Below are 19,574 nucleotides of genomic sequence, written 5' to 3'. Positions count from 1 at the left end.
AAATTGGGAACCTTTAAAAATAGTATTTAGCATAATATGGCATGACTAAGAACTCTTGGGAGATGGTGGAATGATTCTATCTGGCTTTAGTGGAAATAACATAAAGATTTAAGATATTAGGATATAAGGGTATACGATATTAGGATCTAAGAGTATAAGATCTAAGGTTTTTTCTTTTCTTTTTTTTCTTCTTATTTAGTGAATTGGAGTTTGGATAATTTCTTTTTAGATGCTTACTTATATTGTGATGCTGATAAGAGAATAAGGTGGTTCTTCTATCTTTTTCTTCCAACAGTTCTAGCCATTGTTGATTTAACACCCCTGCTAACTGGTCAATATGAGTCTTGAGTACTGAATTCTGTTGAAATAGTACCTGTAGCTCACTAGTTGCGTCTCTGTGTGTTCCAGGTTCCAGCGTCTTGCTCCTCAGACATCTTTGCCTCCTTTCCCATCCTTTGATGTGAGGAATTGGAGACTGACCAAGCTGTAATGATCTCAGGCAGGAAAGCAAGCCTTGATTAGAATTAATGACTCTCTGGCAGTTTTATGGTACTTTTATTTACAAAAACACATCCAGCCAGCTTTTGTCTGCAGAGCCAGTCTCTCCCTCACTTGACTCAATTGAGTCTGCCTGTTCCCCTGAGCTGGGTTGATCCACATCCCTGACAACAGGTGCTGAACAGCTGCTCGCTGATGGGTATGTTCGGATATCTGAATCAGGCATTTGAATTGTGAAATTAGGGTAGAAACCCTTTGTGTATGGCTGGCTTAAGGTTCCTAGAATTATAGAATTGTAGAGTTGGAAGGAACCATGTCAGTCTTCTAGTCCAACCCCCTGAAATGCAGGAATTTTTTGCCTAAGGTGAGGCTTGAACCCATGATCCTTGGGTTAAGAGTCTCATGGACTGAGCTATCCCAGATGGTTTGTGTATTGAACGTTCACATAGCAGGGCCTGTGCGTATTTTTGTGTGTGTCTTTCATTTATGTATGATTACCGTATATATGGTGCTAATGCTCCTGCTCTCTGGTTTTGTTATGAGGGGAGGAGAAATGTTTTATGCAGACTTGATATTCTCTGTTTGCTTCATATACAGCTGTGTAAACTAAACGTCTTTCCTTCTGCAGTGTTGGATGGCAAGTTGAGAGGAGTTCCCTACCAGGACAGACTTTGCTCATGTGCTCAAGACATCGATTCCATAAAACATATTTTGTTGTACTGTGCAAAATATGAGCAAGCCAGGGCTGAACTGATATTACCCTTTCTAGTACCTTTCCCGGGAAAATCAGAGGCTCACTATGTCAGATTCCTATTGGAAGACCGGACAAATGCTAGAACATTAGCAGTGGCAAAGTTTTTATCGGTGGTTGCAAGAACCAATGATCCCTATATTCTGAACAAAATGCTTGTTTAACCTGGAGGTAGGCTGTATGAATTGCTTTATAACAATTTGTTGGGTCTCTGGACCGTAATAAAGGTTGTTGTTGTTGATGATGATATATATTATATTTTAAAACATCTGCTAGATCAATCCTAGAGTATCTTGTGTGTCGGGAACTTGGCCCTCCAGGGTGCAGTAGAAGGTTCAGACTCAGAATTTGAGCTGAGTGAACAAGAGGTTGACTTGGTATATGATGGAGAACTGTTAGATTCCAGACAGGACAGCCCGGGACCTCTCCTTCCCAGGGAAGAAGCCGTTAGTTCACAAGGAGTGGAAGAGTTGGAAGCTGGCCAAAGCGTTGCCAGGCAACCATCAAATAAGCCGGAGTCTGTGTTTTCTGGGGAAGAGATAGGCCAACCAATCAGTCCTGGCACAGGGAGATGGGTGAGGCTCAGAGAACTGTGGAAGGGAAGGAGGAGAAAAGCAGGGTTCTGTCATCCTTCTTGTTGCGGGTGGGATTCTGATTTAGGCTGAGCAACTCCTTTGCTGAGAGAAGGTGGGAAGCCTTGCTCTGGATGTGTCTTTCTTGTAATTAAATGTACAAAAAGCTGACGGAGACTCATTACTGCTCATCAGATGTTTGCATGCCAGGGATCATTAGATTGTGATATCCTTGCACATCTGGCTAAATTGTGAGTAAAAATCCTGGAGGAGAACTGAAATAAGTTGTGTTTTATTAAAAGTGCTTCGAAGGTTCAGGGAAACTTAGTGACCTGATTTATCATGCTTTTTATTTGTTTTGCTGATGTTACATATTTATTTCTTTATGAGGTGGGTAGCAAATTTCCATGGCTGTGGTCCCTTCAGAATCCAAAGTCTGTCTCTGGGTTTCAGAGGGGACCTGGTGAGGCTCTGCTCACCCCCAGGAATACAAGTTTCAAATTGTCCTGTTTCACCTTTTAGTTTAATTGTGATTTAAGCATTATCAACTTTCCCCCTCTGTAAATAATCCCCTCTCCTCTCCTGGGGGCATTAAAATTTACAGAAATGACACACTGAAGGAAAAATAGACAAAGGAGTGATGTGCTGTGCAATGCCCTCTTTATTAATTATGTGAAAATAAAACAACAATTGAAGTTATTTAAAGCTTTTCTTCTCTTGCCACAATTGATTGCTTATACTTTAGAAATTAAAACAAAGCATGTTTTATTACTTGCATTACACTTGTGTTATATGCAGTTATAGCAAAGAGTGCCAAGGAGGAAAAGAAATGAAAACATCAAAGTTATTAAAAACCTTTCCCACTGTTGTGGTAATTAATCAATACTTTGATCATTGGTTGCACAACAGAAATTAAAACGAAGCATGATTCATTATTTGCAGTTTTCTATGTGGATTTGAGTGTGAAATGAAGAACTACTGCCCACCTCTCCCTCAAAAAAACCTGGAGCTGAACCAAATCTATAAGTATCATGCTCCTCAGATATATTGGTAGGTTGGGGTCCAAAGGAACATCTTTCACTCAATCTGGGATTCTGCATTCTGGGTTTGTGGTGCTGAGGAGGAACATCCGCAATGAGGACTGCTTTGATGCACAGGCTCGTCGTCTTATGTGGCTTCACTGAACTTTGGCATCGGGTGGACAACTGAGGTATGGTTCGTAATCAGTCAAAACCAATCTATTTGTAGAAAGAAAAGAGATTAAGGCCTCATTGCTGCAGTAGTGGCTTTCAAGCCCTCCCTACACTGACTTGCCTGTCAGTGGCCTCCTTGCACTGAACCGCTTTTAGGGAAGGTCAGTGTAGTAGTGGGGAGGGGAACTGCTCATTGTTTTCCTTGGGCTGTATCCAATGCTCTGGGCAGGAATGGGCTAAAGCCTCAGGACGAATGAGGCACAGGACTCCATAACCTCAATCAACCTTCACCTCACCTGCCAGCTTCTTAATTACAACAGACCCAAGAGGTGGCACTGCCAGTCAGCTCCCTTCCTCTGATCTTTTGCCCTTGCAGAACTCATCTGTGTAGAGGAAGGGTTCTGCCTGTAATTGGCTCTGGAGCTACTTACCCATGGCCATGGGTCCAACAAATGAAATGGGCACCCCCACCCCTTAATCATATGCTGTTACAATGTTCATGGAATCATATAGAAACATACAGTTGGGACACAATGGGTCACCTAGTCTAAGTTCCTGCAATGCAGGCATGTAGCAAGTCACTTGGAGATCTCTAATAAGCAATGAATAAATTTAACCATCACCGGCATGTGTTATTTGCTTTTCTCACAGGGTGACCCATAGTGCCGTACATTAAAAGCAATCTGGAAGATCCAGTGTAAACTAAAAATACAGCTTCCGAGATCCTTCCCCACTGAAACAGGTCACAGCGCCACCCTTTAAAAGCCAAATGTCTTTGCCTGGCACCAGAAAGCAGGTAAAGATTATGTTAGACATGCCTCGCTGGGGGAGAGCATTCCACATAGGGGGGTGGGGGAGAGTCACCCCTGAAAAAGCCCAAGCAAGAGATCTCAAAATTTATTTGAAGAAGCCAAAAAATAATACACGGGGAAGTTCCAAAAAATAATACACGGGGGTGAAACATGTGAAGCCATATGTGTCTCTTGCTATTCCTACTCAGAGATTGTCCGTTGGGTTGTATTCACTGATAATCATACCTGTAATGGTTCTAGGGATTGCTGGTGCGTAAGTTGCCTTTACTCGTGACTATCTTGCATGGTTGAACCCTTTCTGACAGAGCAGCCTCTATCTCGTGACTGCCTCAGTCGCTGGCAGAATCCGTCAGTGGGCGTTTCTTAAACCGCTTCCAACATAAAAGCTGCTTGACGCCCAGTCTCCTCCCCCGTTGCCTGCGTGAAAGCTTTCTGCGCAGGGTGGGTGTGGGCAAAGGAGCACTTGTCCCCTCTCCGCTGGTCTCCTGCGAAGAGTCCTGGAGCCACCTCTCCACTTCCTCTATCTCCTCCCCTTCTCCACTGGTGTTACGCTGATTTCCTTCCCCAGCGTATGGGCTATCCCTCCTCCTACTGGGACCCTCTCCACCATCATCCGGGAGCCCTCTCACCTCCTCCCGCTCCGATGGCAGTTCCCTGACAATACCCATAGGATAGCTAACGGTGTGCAGGTGTGGCCTTAGAGCGTTGAGCATGCTCAGAAGAGCTGCATGCTCAATGAGGAAGTAAACCCGTTTAACCCAAATAGTTTGGCTCGATAGTGGCCATTTGCCCTGATAAAATAAAAATAAGATCACACACACACCCAAAGAGAGAGAGAGAGAGAGAGAGAGAGAGAGAGAGAGAGAGAGAGCATATAGTGTTACTTCTTCTAACTTCTCCAGTAAGGTTGTCTAGGTCCTCACCAGAATCACCATCATCAACGGAGTCATAAGGAAACAAAACGCTTGTCAAAGCTTTTCCTGCGAGTTCTGCTCTGGCCGCAGACTTAATCCTGTCTTTCATATAGACCACTTTGCGCTTGAAGACGTTTTTGTCATTGCCCTGGTCAGAGAGAGGGAGAGGAAGAGAAATGTATCCAAGGATGGATCTACACTGACCTCTTTAACATTATTTTTGCCTATTAGAACAATAGTAGATATGTCATTCTACAATGTTAGGTAAAGGTAAAGGGACCCCTGACTGTTAGGTCCAGTTGTGACCGACTCTGGGGTTGCGACGCTCATCTCGCTTTATTGGCCGAGGAGCCGGCATACAGCTTCCAGGTCATGTGGTCAGCATGACTAAGCTGCTTCTGGTGAACCAGAGCAGCACACGGAAACGCCGTTTACCTTCCCGCCGGAGCGGTACCTATTTATCTACTTGCACTTTGACGTGCTTTCGAACTGCTAGGAGAAGTACAGTGGTACCTCGGGTTAAAAACTTAATTCGTTCTGGAGGTCCGTTCTTAACCTGAAACTGTTCTTAACCTGAGGTACCACTTTAGCTGATGGGGCCTCCTGCTGCCGCTGCACTCCAGCCGCTGCACAATTTCTGTACTCATCCTGAAGCAAAGTTCTTAACCCGAGGTAATATTTCTGGGTTAGCGGAGTCTGTAACCTGAAGCGTATGTAACCTGAGCTACCACTGTAGATAAATAGGTACCGCTCCGGCGGGAAGGTAAACGATGTTTCCGTATGCCACTTTGGTTTTCCAGAAGCGGCTTAGTCATGCTGGCCACATGACCCGGAAGCTGTACACCGGCTCCCTAGGCCAATAAAGTGAGATGAGCGCTGCAACCCCAGAGTCGTCCACGACTGTTTAGGGAAGCTTTTAATGTTTGATGTATTACAGTATTCTAATATTTTTTTGGAAGCCGCCCAGAGTGTCTGGGTAACCCCAGCCAGATGGGCGGGGTATAAATAATAAATTATTATTATATCATTATTAATGGTCAGGGGTCCCTTTTCCTTTAACTTTACTACTATTTTTAGTGAAGCACTTCCCAAAGTGACTTACAATATAATACCATATATATGAAACATAAAAGCAGTTTTAAAAGAGCAATAGCACACCCATGAAAGCAATGGAAAATTCAAGAGAGACAAAGTTTTTAGAATGCTTATCAAAAGTAGAACATCTGTAGCGGGCACAGAAATGACAATAGAGGAGACGCCTGCCAATTGGAGGGTGCTGGCTTGATTCTGACATTGTGTGGGATGGACCTCTTGACAGGATGTCACATGGAAGAAGGAGCAGTCTTGTTTTCTGCTGCTCCAGAACCGGTGGATTCCAAAAGCAAGAAAGGAGATTCCAATTAAATGCCAGGAAGAGCTTCCTAATGGTCAGAGCTGTTTGAGAATAGAATGGACAACCTCAGAAGGTGGTGGACTCACCTTCCATGGAGGTTTTTAAGCAGAGGTTGGATGGCCATCTGCTAGGGATTTGGGAGCTGTGATTCCTGCATTGAAGGGGACAGGACTAGATGATACTTTGGCTCCCTTTATTCCCCCCCCCCCCGCCAGGATTTCTGAGTTACAAATTAACCAGCTCTTGTAACTGAAGCATTAGACAAAGAGTTGCAATCTAGCTAAGTCCTGCTCAGAGGAAACTCATGGAAATTAAAGGTTCTAAGTTAACCATGCTCATTAACTGTAGTGAGTCTACTCTGATGGCTACTAGTCAGGATGACTCTGCTCTGCTTCCACAGTCAGAGGCTGAAATGCATCCAAATTAGGACTGCCACATATCCAAGTTTTCCAGGGAATCAGACTGGCAAAATGACATCCGGGTGGATTTCGCCAAATTGACTAAAATTTCTGGGAACTCCGCATGGCAACTTTCACTTTAGGGAATATGGCAGCCCTAACCCAATTGATGGAAACTGCAGAACAGGAGACTGCTCTTGTGCTTGGCTCCTGCTTTATGGGAAGAACAGGATGCTAGATTAGATGAGTCATTGGTTCTTCATATGTTCTTATGTGTATGTGACAGACACAATGCATTTTCTCCCCCCTCCCTCCCCTTTTTTACTTCAGAACTTTGTACAAAGTTCAACTCATGCTCAATTTGAGTTGTTTCCCCCCCGGGCCTGTTAGTCACACCCATTAATTTCAATGGGTCTGCTCTGAGTAGGAAAGAACCCAGGCTCTCGTCTTCTACTCACACCCTATTTGTTTCGTTTTAGAACGAGCAACTGAATGCATCTACTGTATGCCCTATACAACAAGGAGCCAATTCACACCCACATACCATCCCACATACAGACACCCACAAACATTTAACATTGCTTACTATGTGGCCCAGTTTATCTTCACCATCTGAACTGCTCAGCATCGAAACCAGCAGCATTGCAGCTAGCAGAATGAGACACGACTTCATGATGAGTCAGAACTGGAGTGTCCTCCACAAAAGAATAGAGGCAAGGAAGAGTTGCCTTTGGTCCCTGCTGTGCCCAGGATGGTGCTCTCTGCTTTCTTTATATAGCCCTTCTTCAGCTCTGTTGGGTGATGCAACCTCTTTCTGAACAAAGACCAAGTGACATTAGGGAAGGCAATTAGGCATCTTGTGCTGACGTGGAGAACAGGGTGCACCTTGCCAAGGCTGTGTGGTCTTCTGTTCTCTTTCTTGACTGTTCCTTTGTTTCCTATATCCTGTCTGTTTCCTATATCCATGTCAGAATTGCCTAATGCACAGCTCCCCAATCATTTTCTTCTCCATCACCCATCTCACAAATATGAATGTGCACATCGGAGAAAGCCCCCCAAAGGAATGTATATTGGACCCATTGATGTATTTCTTGGTTGCTGTTAGCATACACCCTTCAACATTTTGTGAGAAAAATTCAGGGCACCCCACCACCACCACCCATCTCCGTCGCTTGCCACCTCCCTGCTGCTGACCTCTTCCTTTCCCATAGCCTAGAGCAGCCTCCAGGAAGATCGCTCCAGCCCATGCTGCATTTTGAGATGCAGCGCAGCTTAGAGCGGTCTTTGGGAAAATCAGGGCATCCCGGATTGGGATCAGAAGCCAGAGCAGCTTCTGTCAATTCGGGATGTCCTGATTAAATTGGGACACTTGAAGGATCTGATAGCATAGCCTGAATGCATAGACACAGAGCCCCTGAAACACATCCTGCAGTCCTGTCCTTATATACACAAAATCCACAACCTCATCAACGGGTATGTGGCTAAGACTAAAAATCATGCCTCTGGCACAGATACACTGTCTGACATAGGATTTAAGAGGAATATTCATTTCCTGGACGTGATGAAACAATGGAGGGAATTATGTCTTCTTATAGATATTAAAAATTTAAGACAGCCATTGCCATTGGAAGATTTGTAGTGCTGCATCACAATCCTGGATTTGAAACAATGGAGGGAATTATGTATTATATATCTTAATTTAAGAGGACAGCTCCTTATTTACTAATCTGTCTTTGGCTTGCAGTGATGCTTTGATATAACAGTGCAACATGATAACCAGGTATCTGTTAGATCAATCAATACTACCTTTATTTCTGGACTCAGACAACGGCTTCCATTCGAAGGAACTTCTAGCATCCTTACTGGCTGCTGTCAGGCAAACAGTAGTACAACAATAGGAACTTTTGGACAATCTATCCTTGCAAACATGGTATAAGAACATTAGGAACATTGCAGTCTTAGAAAAGATTACCCACAGACTGTTATTTGCTGTCGGGTGAAGAAAGGTCATTATGCTTTAACGCTATATAGTGGGACTTTACTTTAGAGACTTCTGAATCCCATAGCTAAGAATCTCTATTGGAAACCACCAAGACAATTTGGCTTCCATCATCCTCTCCTGGTCTTTGGCTGAGGTCTAGCTCCTATTTCTGTACTTGTACATGCAAGTCCCACTATGTGAATGTAATCTGCTCCTGAGAAACAGTTTATAAAACAAGCTGCCCAGTGATTTCCATTATTTCGTATGGAGAAAACCTCAATGCATTCCTCACCAAGAAAAGTTAACTCCCACATGTCAGACTCCCTGTCTCTCGGACTCACTCACTCTTATCTCTGGCTATACTCCCAGAGTTTTTGATCAGCTGGAGAATCAAAGGTTCTGAGCAGCTGCTCATTGATGTGCATCTTCAGATATCTAAATCAGACATTTATTCCTGTGTGCATTTATTGTTGCCTTTCATTCATGTATGATGCTCCTGCTCTCCTGTTCTGTTATGAGAGGAGGGGAGATGTTTTATGTTGATATTATCTATTTGCTTCTATTTGGGGATACACACACACACACACACACACACACACACACTTGATTGATCCTAGAGTATCTTGTGCTACAGCTCTATTTTTCCTTGTTCATACCACACTTAGATTACTGTGTTTAGTTCAAGAAGTTCAGGAAAAATATTGATAAGCTGGAATGTGTGCAGAGGAGGGCGATGAAGTTGATCTCTTGCGCGGTGTCTAGTTCTGGGCAACACAGCTAAAGAAGAATATTGATAAACTGGAATGTATATTTCAGCTTATCTGTGCTATCCTCCATGCTCCCCTTCACTTGCCTTGAGTGACATAAAATGCACTGCTTAATCCGTCAATGGCTCCAACCAGTCCAGGCTCTGATTCTCAACAGAGATTGGTTAGATGCCTACAGAAAGCCTATAAGCAGGGCTTGGAGGAAACAGCTTCTTGCCACCACATGGACTCCTTGGTACCTGTCAATCACAATTTGATGGGAGGTCTCCTCCAGGTGAAACATTCAGTGAGGCTTCTTCCCAATTTCCTTCAACAAAGTTCACACGGAGATTGGGCATACCTGGCCTTTATTAAGCATATTTGATGTGCATGTTGTGTTGATGTTACATGACAAGGAACATTCATCCTGCATTCCTTCTTAATATTTTTTGCAGAGTATTCCCACATCTTCTTTTTTATATATATATATATATATATATAATATTTTATTAAGTTTTACAATCAGAAAAACACACAATACAAACAAACTACGACAAAGAAAAAAAACAATACAATACAAAACTACAACATACATACAATACAACAACAGATATCATAGGAAAAAATAAAGAATAAAAAAGAAAAATTAAAATCAAATCATTGTGTCCTTATATTTTTTAGCATTACCCTGGTTCTGTGACTTCCCCAGACCTTCCCACTCTGTATTCCAGATCTTATATTCTGACAGTAAATTCCTTCCCTCTATCATGTCTTAAATTCAACATAATCTTAATATCTTAATATAGCTATATTTTCCATATATCTTAAAACATTAATCTTTCTTAATCTTAGATTTTTATGCTAATAATCTTTTAGATCAATCTGGTGTCATCAAACATTCATTATCTTATAATGTTTCTGTAGATAGTCTTTGAACTTCCTCCAATCTTCCTTCACCGTCTCTTCTCCCTGGTCTCTGATTCTGCCAGTCATTTCTGCTAATTCCATATAGTTAATAGCTTTCATCTGCCATTCTTCCAGCGTGGGTAATTCTTGAGTCTTCCAATACTGTGCGATGAGTATTCTTGCTGCTGTTATAGCGTACATAAAGAATGTCCTGTCCTTCACATGAACCTGTTGGTTGACCATGCCCAGGAGAAAGGCTTCTGGTTTCTTCAGAAATGTGTATTTAAACACTTTTTTCAGTTCGTTATAAATCATCTCCCAGAAGGTCTTAATCCTTGGGCATGTCCACCAAAGGTGGAAAAAAGTACCTTCAGTTTCTTTACATTTCCAACATTTATTATCGGGCATGTGATAGATTTTTGCTAGCTTGACTGGTGTCATGTACCATCTGTATATCGTTTTCATTATATTCTCTCTTAGGGCATTACATGCCGTGAATTTCATACCAGTGGTCCATAACCGTTCCCAGTCAGCTAGCATTATATTATGACCAACATCTTGTGCCCACTTAATCATTACTGATTTCACTTCCTCATTCTGTGTGTTCCATTTCAGCAGCAAATTATACATTCTTGACAATGTCTTAGTTTTGGGTTCTAACAGTTCTGTTTCCAATTTTGATTTTTCCACCTGGAAGCCAATTTTTCTATCCAATTTATATGCCTCCATTATCTGATGGTAGTGGAGCCAATCAAGGACTTTGCTTTTTAGCTTATCAAAACTCTGTAGCTTATCAAAACTCTGTAATTTCAGTTTATCTCCATCTTGTTCTAAAATCTCCCAATATTTTGGCCAATTGGCCTCCATATTGAGTTTCTTTAAAGCTTTTGCTTCCATTGGAGACAACCACCTTGGAGTCTTGTTTTCCAAAAGATCTTTGTATCTGATCCATACATTAAACAATGCTTTCCTAACAATGTGAATTTTGAACATTCTATGCACTTTAACCTTATCATACCATAGATATGCATGCCAACCAAATACATTGTTGAATCCTTCTAAATCCAATAAATCTGTATTTTCAAGAAGTAGCCATTCTTTCAGCCAGCAGAAAGCTGCTGCTTCATAGTAAAGTTTTAAGTCCAGCAGGGCAAAGCCTCCTCTTTCCTTTACATCTGTTAATATTTTAAATTTTATTCTTGGCTTTTTGCCCTGCCAGACAAATCTGGATATATCTTTCTGCCACTTCTTAAAACAGTCTGTTTTGTCTATAATCTGCAATGTTTGGAATAAAAATAACATTCTTGGCAATACATTCATCTTTATCACAGCAATACGGCCTAAAAGTGAGAGTTTCAAATTTGACCATGTATCTAGATCCTTCTTTATCTCCGTCCAACATTTATCATAATTGTCTTTATATAAATTCCCATTTTTAGCAGTCATGGTAATTCCCAAATATTTTACTTTTTTCACCACTGTAAATCCTGTTTCATTCTGAAACCTTTCTTTCTCAATTTCTGTTAATTTTTTTGTCAAAACCTTAGTTTTTGTTTTATTTAATTTAAAACCAGCCAATTGACCAAACTCATGAATCAGTTCTAAAACCTTTTTCACACTAGATTCTGGCTCCTGTAATGTCAATACCAGGTCATCTGCAAAAGCTCTTAGTTTATATTGTTTAGCTCCGACCTGTATCCCTTGGACCATTTGGTCCTTTCTAATCATATTCAACAACACCTCCAGGACTGATATGAAAAGTAAAGGGGAAATAGGGCAACCTTGTCGTGTTCCTTTTTCTATTCTGAACTCTTCAGTCAAAATATTATTAACAATTAATTTAGCTTTTTGTTCAGAATAGATTGCTCCTATACCATTTTCAAATTCTTGGCCTACCCCCATGCCTTGGAGATTCTTCTTCATAAAGCCCCAAGAAATATTGTCAAAGGCTTTCTCCGTGTTCACAAATATCAAAACCGCTTTCGTATTTATCTTTTCCTGTAAGAGTTCCAAAATGTCAATTATATCCCTCACATTATCTGATAAATGTCTTCCTGGGAGAAAGCCTGCTTGGTCCTTATGAATCTCCTCTATTAGAACTTTCTTCAATCTTCTAGCCAAGATATCTGCAAAAATTTTGTAATCCACATTAAGCAAAGATATAGGCCGATAATTCTTAAGTTGGTGTTTTTCAGATTCTGTCTTTGGTATTAAAGTCACAAAAGCTTCCTTCCACGTCTCTGGTGCACTTTTCCCCTGAAGTATATCATTACACAGATCCTTTAAGGGTTGAATTAGCCAGTCTTTCAGTGATTTATAATATCTTGCAGTCAGCCCATCAGGTCCTGGAGACTTGCCCAATTGCATATTTTGAATGGCGCTCTCCACCTCTTGTTCTGTTATTCTACAACTCAATTTACACTTACTTTCTTGAGATATTTTTGGTAGCCCATTTACTTTCAAAAATTCCTCTATATCTGCTTCTTTCTGTGGTTGTTGAGAATAGAGCTGTTTGAAGTTTTTTTGAAAGGCACTCCTAATCTCGTCAGGATGCTGTACATTTCTTCCTTCCACTTCTAGATTTGTTATTGTATTCATTTTCTGTCTCTTCTTTATTTGCCATGCCAATAACTTTCCACATTTATTTGCCGATTCAAATGTTCTTTGTCTCATCTGTCTGATCTTCCATTCAATCTCTTGATTTATCATTTGCATATACTGTACTTGGTATAGTTTTATCTCTCTTAAAATTTCTTGTGATTTTGGTTTGGATCTCAATCTCTTTTCCCCTTCTTTGATCTTTTCCAATATCTTTTCTCTTTTTTTCTGTTGTAATCTCTTCTTGAGTGCGTTCTGTTGTATCAAAAATCCTCTCATAACAGCTTTACTTGCGTCCCAAATGATTGTCTTCTCCACCGTGGTATTCAAATTTATCTCAAAATAGTCTTTCAAGGTCTGGGCTTTCTTAACTATCTCCTCATCTCTAAAGAGTATTCCCACATCTTCCTCTTTCCCACTTCTTCACGTTAAACTTTGCAGGGTATTTTGACATGTGTTTCTTTTCTAAACATTATTGTGCCAGGGCAAGGATGATGAACCTTCAGCCTCAAGGAGGCCTACCAGACCTCCCCATTTCACCCATCAGACAATTCTGGGCAAGCTTCCCAATCACCTGACATCCTATCTGAGGTCAGGTATGGGCAAGCGCAAAGGCGGCTGGGCAAGGGTAAAAGGGGTCTCTGGAGCACCAACTATCAGTTGATAGGTGGCCCTTTGGAAGCCCCAAGTGCTGAGCTTCAATGAGAAGCAAAGGGCTTTTGGAAAGGGGCAGGAGAAACTCCCCAGTGCAGGACTTGGAAGTCCCAACCACCAGCTGATAACCTCCTGACATCATCCTCACACTTCCCACTAATCTCCCACTTCAGATCAGGGGTGCTTCATGCTGCATTTGAACTATCATAAATTGGTGGGGGAATATTAACCCCCACCTTGTACTTAAGGACAGAGTTACACGACTTAACATCTCTTCTCATTGGAGAACCAATGAGGCAATGAGAAATGTGAAGTGCTTTCGGGAAGTAACTCCCTGTGCTCTGTAACGGCTTGTCCCTGGCGGAACGAGTGTGTGAGTTCCAAACGTCAATGAGCATCTTGATCTTGATTAAGATTAAGATACTGATGATTTGGCTATTTAAACCAGCAGACGATGGGTTCTTCTGCTCAACACATCTCTTGACTTCTCTGAAAGCGAATTTCTTTCCATCCCTGGAGAAAGAGTGAAAGACCACTAGTTTGGTAAGAATCCCATTTTCTTTTGACCTGCAGCAGTTAGATTCAACCCAGTGCTGTCCTGGCTGTTCCCCAGAAATACCTGGAAAAAAGAAACTGCAGACAGAAATAATCTGAGGGACGAGGATATTTGGGCCAGAATCTCCTGAGTGGAGTGCTGGGTTTTACGGCACTTTTCAAATACTCAATGTGTTTATTAGTGCCCTTTCTTCTATACTGAAAATGATTTTGTCATGTAACTTTATGTATAATAGTGTTTAAAGGAGTTATTAACAGTATATTATTTAAACATCTTTCTATTTAAATATGTTATGTACGTACGCTTTTTTAAAGTTTGCCTTTATTGATACAGTGGTACCTCGGGTTAAGTACAGCTTTGCTTGCGTCCCAAATGGTTCTTTTCTCCACCGTGGTGTTCAAATTTATCTCAAAGTAGTCTTTCAAAGTTTTCTGGGCTTTCTTGACAAATTCCTCATCTCTAAAAAGAGAGTCATTCATCCTCCATCTAAAGGAACCAGCTGGTTGTAGGTTCATTACCATCTTTACAGCATTATGGTCGGAGCAAGTCTTTGGGCAGATTTCCACTTTTTTTATCTTCGGTGCCAGTCCTCTAGTGATCCATATTTGGTCAATTCTAGTCCAAGTCTTTTTGGCTTCAGAAAAGAAGGTTCCCTCTCTTTCTAAGGGATGCTTCGTTCTCCAGATATCGATCAGGTCTAAGTTGTCAGTCAGTTCAAAAAAAGTTTTCGGTAGTCTCCCATCATTGGTGACTACTTGTCTCTGTGCCTTATCCATATTCGTTGAAACTACTCCATTCATATCTCCCATCAAAATCACATTGTACTCCATATAGTCTGTTTCGGAGGTCCGTTCTTAACCTGAAACTGTTCTTAACCTGAACCACCACTTTAGCTAATGGGGCCTCCTGCTGCTGCTGTGCCGCTGAAGCACAGATACTGTTCTCATCCTGAAGCAAAGTTCTTAACCTGAAGCACTATTTCTGGGTTACTGGAGTCTGTAACCTGAAGCGTATGTAACATGAAGCGTATGTAACCTGAGGCACTGTACTCTTGAATTAATAGTTTTAGAGGTCCCTTTTGCTTAAGGAAGCGCCAAGTCAATTTCTGTCTGCATGCCTGTCTGAGAATTCACCAGAAGAGGGTGAGTACAGTGGTACCTTGGTTTACGAACTTAATTCGTTCCAGAAGTCCGTTCTTAAACCAAAGCATTCTTAAACCAAGGCATGCTTTCCCATAGCAGCGGGGGACTCAATTTACAAATGGAACACACTCAACAGGATGTGAAACATGTTCTTAAACCAAGGAAAAGTTCACAAACCAAAACACTACTTCCGGGTTTGCAGCGTTCTTAATCCAAGTTATTCATAAACTAAGCTGTTCTTAAACCAAGGTACCATTGTATCAACCAAGCCCTAGGCCCCCCAATGCCTCTCAGTGCCAACAAAAACTAACAAATGAAAAGGAAGGGAACCTACCCACGTGGCGCTGATCCAAAACCTTGTGCATACACTATGTAAAAGAATGGAAGTTCACTAACGCCCCATCTCTCCCCCTGCTCTTCTCCTCCAAACTTATACTTTATACATTAAAGTCTCAGAAAGAGTAGCACTGATCTCTAAAGAAAACTTTATGAAACAATGTATGTACTAACCCTAAACAATCTTTAATAAACACATTCCAAAGGGGGGTGGGTTCCCTAATGTTTCCTGTTTTCAGCAGCAATTAGGATTGGGATTCTCTCCAGAAACAAGGGATATCCTTTTTGCCAACCCCTTAGTGTTACTTTGGCAGATAAGATGTTGCTTTGACTCTTCCTGGAGCTCAGGTATGAAGAGGGGCAATCCAGCCCAGGTATTTTAAAGGTCAGTTGGTGACTGTTGCACAGCATCAGGCCTGTTCAGGGGATGCTGCCTGTTTAGAAGTATACTGAGAAACTCTCTAAGTATAAAAGAATAAAAAGGGGTGGGTGGGTTCCCTAATGTTTCCCCTCTGGCCTGAAGGCTTTTTTGGGGGGGGGGGAGGCAATGACACTACTAGAGATAGACAGCCAGTGGATTTTCGATGAAAGGTTGGCTGGCTGGACAAAACATGGGACGTGGCATTCTCAGAAAGATTAATTTATCCGAATCGGGTGGATTGAGGAGTAAGTTTCTAAAGACAAATCTGACACTGAAGAAGAAGAAGAGTTTGGATTTGATATCCCGCCTTTCACTCCCCTTCAGGAGTCTCAAAGTGGCTAACATTCTCCTTTCCCTTCCTCCCCCACAACAAACACTCTGTGAGGTGAGTGGGGCTGAGAGACTTCAGAGAAGTGTGACTGGCCCAAGGTCACCCAGCAGCTGCATGTGGAGGAGCGGAGACGCGAACCCGGTTCCCCAGATTAAAAGACTACCGCTCTTAACCACTACACCACACTGGCACCACACAGCATGTTGGTCATCTTGCGTGAACAAGAGTGGACATTGACTACAACTTCCAATGAGTCCAGCTGCACAGTGGAGGGCATTCCTCAGTAGCCTACATGCTGCTCAAGAACATTTGCCCATGTCAGAGATGTGCTCTAAGTCTTACTCTAAATCATCTGTCAAGTGTGCTTATGTTGAGATTCCTGCATTGCAGAGGATTGGATGGTCCTCGGGGTCCCTTCTAGCTCTACAGTTCTATGATTCTGATTCACTTCCTCAGATGTTTTGTGATATTATCCTTTGTAGTATGACTCTAAATGTTGTTCGAGATATTGCTCTCATGGACTCTATTGCTTTGTGCTTACTGTATGAGCAGTAAAAATATAATTGCAAGTTCCTCCCCATTCTGCTTTCAGTTGATTCAAAGCCAGTTCCCTCTCCATCCATCATGAAGAATCTTGTGATCTTGGTGTCTGTTCTGGCACTCACGAGCTGTGCAATGGCCGGAGGCTGTGGTCGTCAGAAGTGTGCCATAAATGAGTAAGTATGAAAGGGAAAGGAAATCCTTTCAGATGCTTGGTGAGGACATCCTTGTACCTGGAGAGGCATGGCAGACTGGTGTGTAGCAGATCATAAAATCCTAAACAAAGGAAAGTCAGAGTCCCACAAGGAGCAGTTCAAAGAGGGTGGAGGTTCAGGGACATAAGAATGGGCACCCAGTTGGCCTTCTGGAAGTTTCTCAGCAGGGAAAGGGTACAGAGGCTCTCCTGGTTTAAAAGCTAAGGAAAGGGAGATAGTGGGGATTTGTGAAGCTCCAGGAACACTCTGTGTTCATCACATAGGTGTACTGAAAGCAGCAAGCTATTCTCCATTCTCTATTGTTATCATTATGATTACTGTTATTAGTGTGCTCCATGCTCCCTAACCTGATACCCTTCAGATTCTTTGGATGCTACAACACCTCTGGTTGTTGGCCAAGCTGGCTGGAGCTGTAGTGTGAAACACCTGGAGGGCACTTTGTGCATTCAGGAAGGCTGGTGCCATTGCACAATCAACCACTCTGCATCCATGTAAGATTGTGGCTAAACCACCTGCAAACCAACTAAATTGATGGACGTCAATTTCCTGCTCATCAATGGTCTACGATGTCTTCACTGTAAGCCTACGTCTACCTCAAAGGACACACACTATAAATAGTGGGCTTAGATTCATGGAATCTATTTAGTCATGTCCATTGATGCAAATTCAGTCTACTCTGAGGAGGACTAAGATGGGATACAGTGCATTATTGTTTTCTAAGTGCCTTGAATTCCTAAATAATTTTTAAGGATAGCTGTTTCAGCTGATATCCAAACAATCATTCCAGGATTCAGAGGCATGGTTGTTGCGGTGGAGGAAGCTGTTCAGTCATTTTTAATATATGTTGGAGATGCATACTCAGATCTTAAGCTGCATCTCTTTCTATTTCTAGTGCGGGGAAAATGGAATGTATTTGTTATGACGAACAATGGAAACCCATAGGAGGTTATGTAAGCAAAAGAGGTTGGTATGGACTGGAAGATTTTGGGGGATGGGGAAAAAGGATGATGAACCTTTGGATAGTCTCTATGCTTTGGCAGCTTTCCCTTTTCCTCCAATGAAGTCCTTCCTCACTGAGAAATGAGATCTGCACCATTTATGGTCTTGATCATGGTTTGCTAACATCTTGTCTTGAGGGCACATTGGAGCACAGGGGAAAGTTTTTCAGGCATTACACATAAACTAAGGCCAACCACACACATCAATCCATTCCATGGGCTTCAGCAGAATTGTCCTTTCAAGTGTGATTTGGGCAGGGAGAGGGACACCTAGGCTGGCAACTACCTGGTCAAGATGGCCTTCTGTTTTGGCTGTTCTGTCCATGCCAAGTCCTCCTATTCCTTTAATTTTAGTGGACAAGAATTCAGCAGGTGTAACTTTGCTAACAAAGAAGTATCCATGATGGGAAGTTACTGACTTGCTGAATGTCTATCATTTGCTCAAGTATTAAACAAGGTGAATGCTGCTCTAGGAAGATGAGAAGGCAATCAATAGAGGACTCAGGATGAGTTGGGGGGAGGGCAATAAGGATGAGCAGGGACCCGAGAAGCATGCCCTCAGAGGAAAGGTTATAGTCATATCCAACTAATTTATATTCCGATTAGAGCCATTGGAATTAATGGACCTATGTTAGGCATGCTCTTTAATTTCAATGGGCCTACTTGAACTGGCACTAACATTGGATACAACACATAGTTGGTTCAGCCTAAAGAATAGAAGAGTGAAGGGGGAGAGGAGAGGAGAACACTCTTTACATCCATGGAAGGCTCTCAATTGGAAGATGGCAAAGAATCATCCTTCACTGCCCCAGAGGAGAGGAGTGAGTCTTGTGGCTTAAGTTGCAGGAAAGTAGATTTTGGTAGAACGTTAGGAGGCTATTCCTGATGGTAAAAACAGGGGGACAATGGACCCAATCCCAATAGATTTGTGTTTGGGAGTGAGAGAGCAAATGTGCCCCTTCTTTTTTAGAAAGCCACAAGTTGGGAATGCTTGTAATGAAAGGGACTCGACTCAATGACTTCCAAAGTCCCTCTCAGCTCTCTAATTGTGTGGTTCCTGCCTTCCTGAGGGCTGATCTTTCAGAGTAATGAATCACATGCCCTCTACTTTCTCCTCACAGATGCAGAGGCGGCTATGGCTGAAGAAAACTGAGAAGCAGATTGCAATCAACCCAGATGCTCAGCAGGTTCACCAAAAGATCTCAAAGGGACACCTTTGCCTGATACCTCCACTCCACCCCTGTCTTCCATTAGCCCTGAACCCTGACACCTCCACTCCACCCCTGTCTTCCATTAGCCCTGAACCCTGATTTCATGGGCAGTCACCCCAGTTGCCTCAAGGAACCTGTCAAAATTCAGCAATTGCAAATAAATTGTGGTCTTCAAGCCTGTCATTTGGTGTCTTGAATGTGAACCTACAAGATGTTTATCCAGAGGTGCACCCACACACTGCACCTTCCAACATACTCTGAAAGAGGAAAAAGCTCTGCAAAAAAATAAAAAATAAAAATGCATATGCCTCATGTCATATTCAAAGTTGTGTCCCCTTTTTAGGTGCATTGTCAGGCCCCAAGATATACCCTTTTATGCCCACACTGATAGTTTGATACCTGGTAGTG

At 42.2% G+C, this 19,574-nt stretch overlaps 1 long non-coding RNA gene across 3 annotated transcripts; it reads left to right on the top strand.

Annotated features, from left to right (window-relative positions):
* Window positions 1-1,643: 1,643 nt before the first annotated feature.
* On the top strand, window positions 1,644-19,209 carry LOC310683958. Of its 3 annotated transcripts, XR_014514588.1 has the most exons (7): window positions 1,644-1,824; window positions 2,764-3,031; window positions 3,666-3,810; window positions 13,247-13,353; window positions 16,795-16,918; window positions 17,850-17,920; window positions 19,077-19,209. It is a non-coding gene; the product is annotated as an uncharacterized lncRNA (long non-coding RNA). The 3 variants fall into 3 exon arrangements; XR_014514589.1 differs by lacking the exon at window positions 13,247-13,353 and having other exon boundaries at window positions 1,653-1,824; XR_014514590.1 differs by lacking the exons at window positions 1,644-1,824; window positions 13,247-13,353 and adding an exon at window positions 1,904-2,072.
* The last annotated feature ends 365 nt before the right edge of the window (window positions 19,210-19,574 follow it).

This window comes from Podarcis tiliguerta (genome assembly GCF_965153285.1).
Source record: "Podarcis tiliguerta genome assembly, chromosome: 8".
Taxonomy (NCBI): Eukaryota; Metazoa; Chordata; class Lepidosauria; order Squamata; family Lacertidae; genus Podarcis; species Podarcis tiliguerta.
Note: the sequence above shows the minus strand (reverse complement) of the source record. Positions and strands in the feature narration are given on the sequence as shown.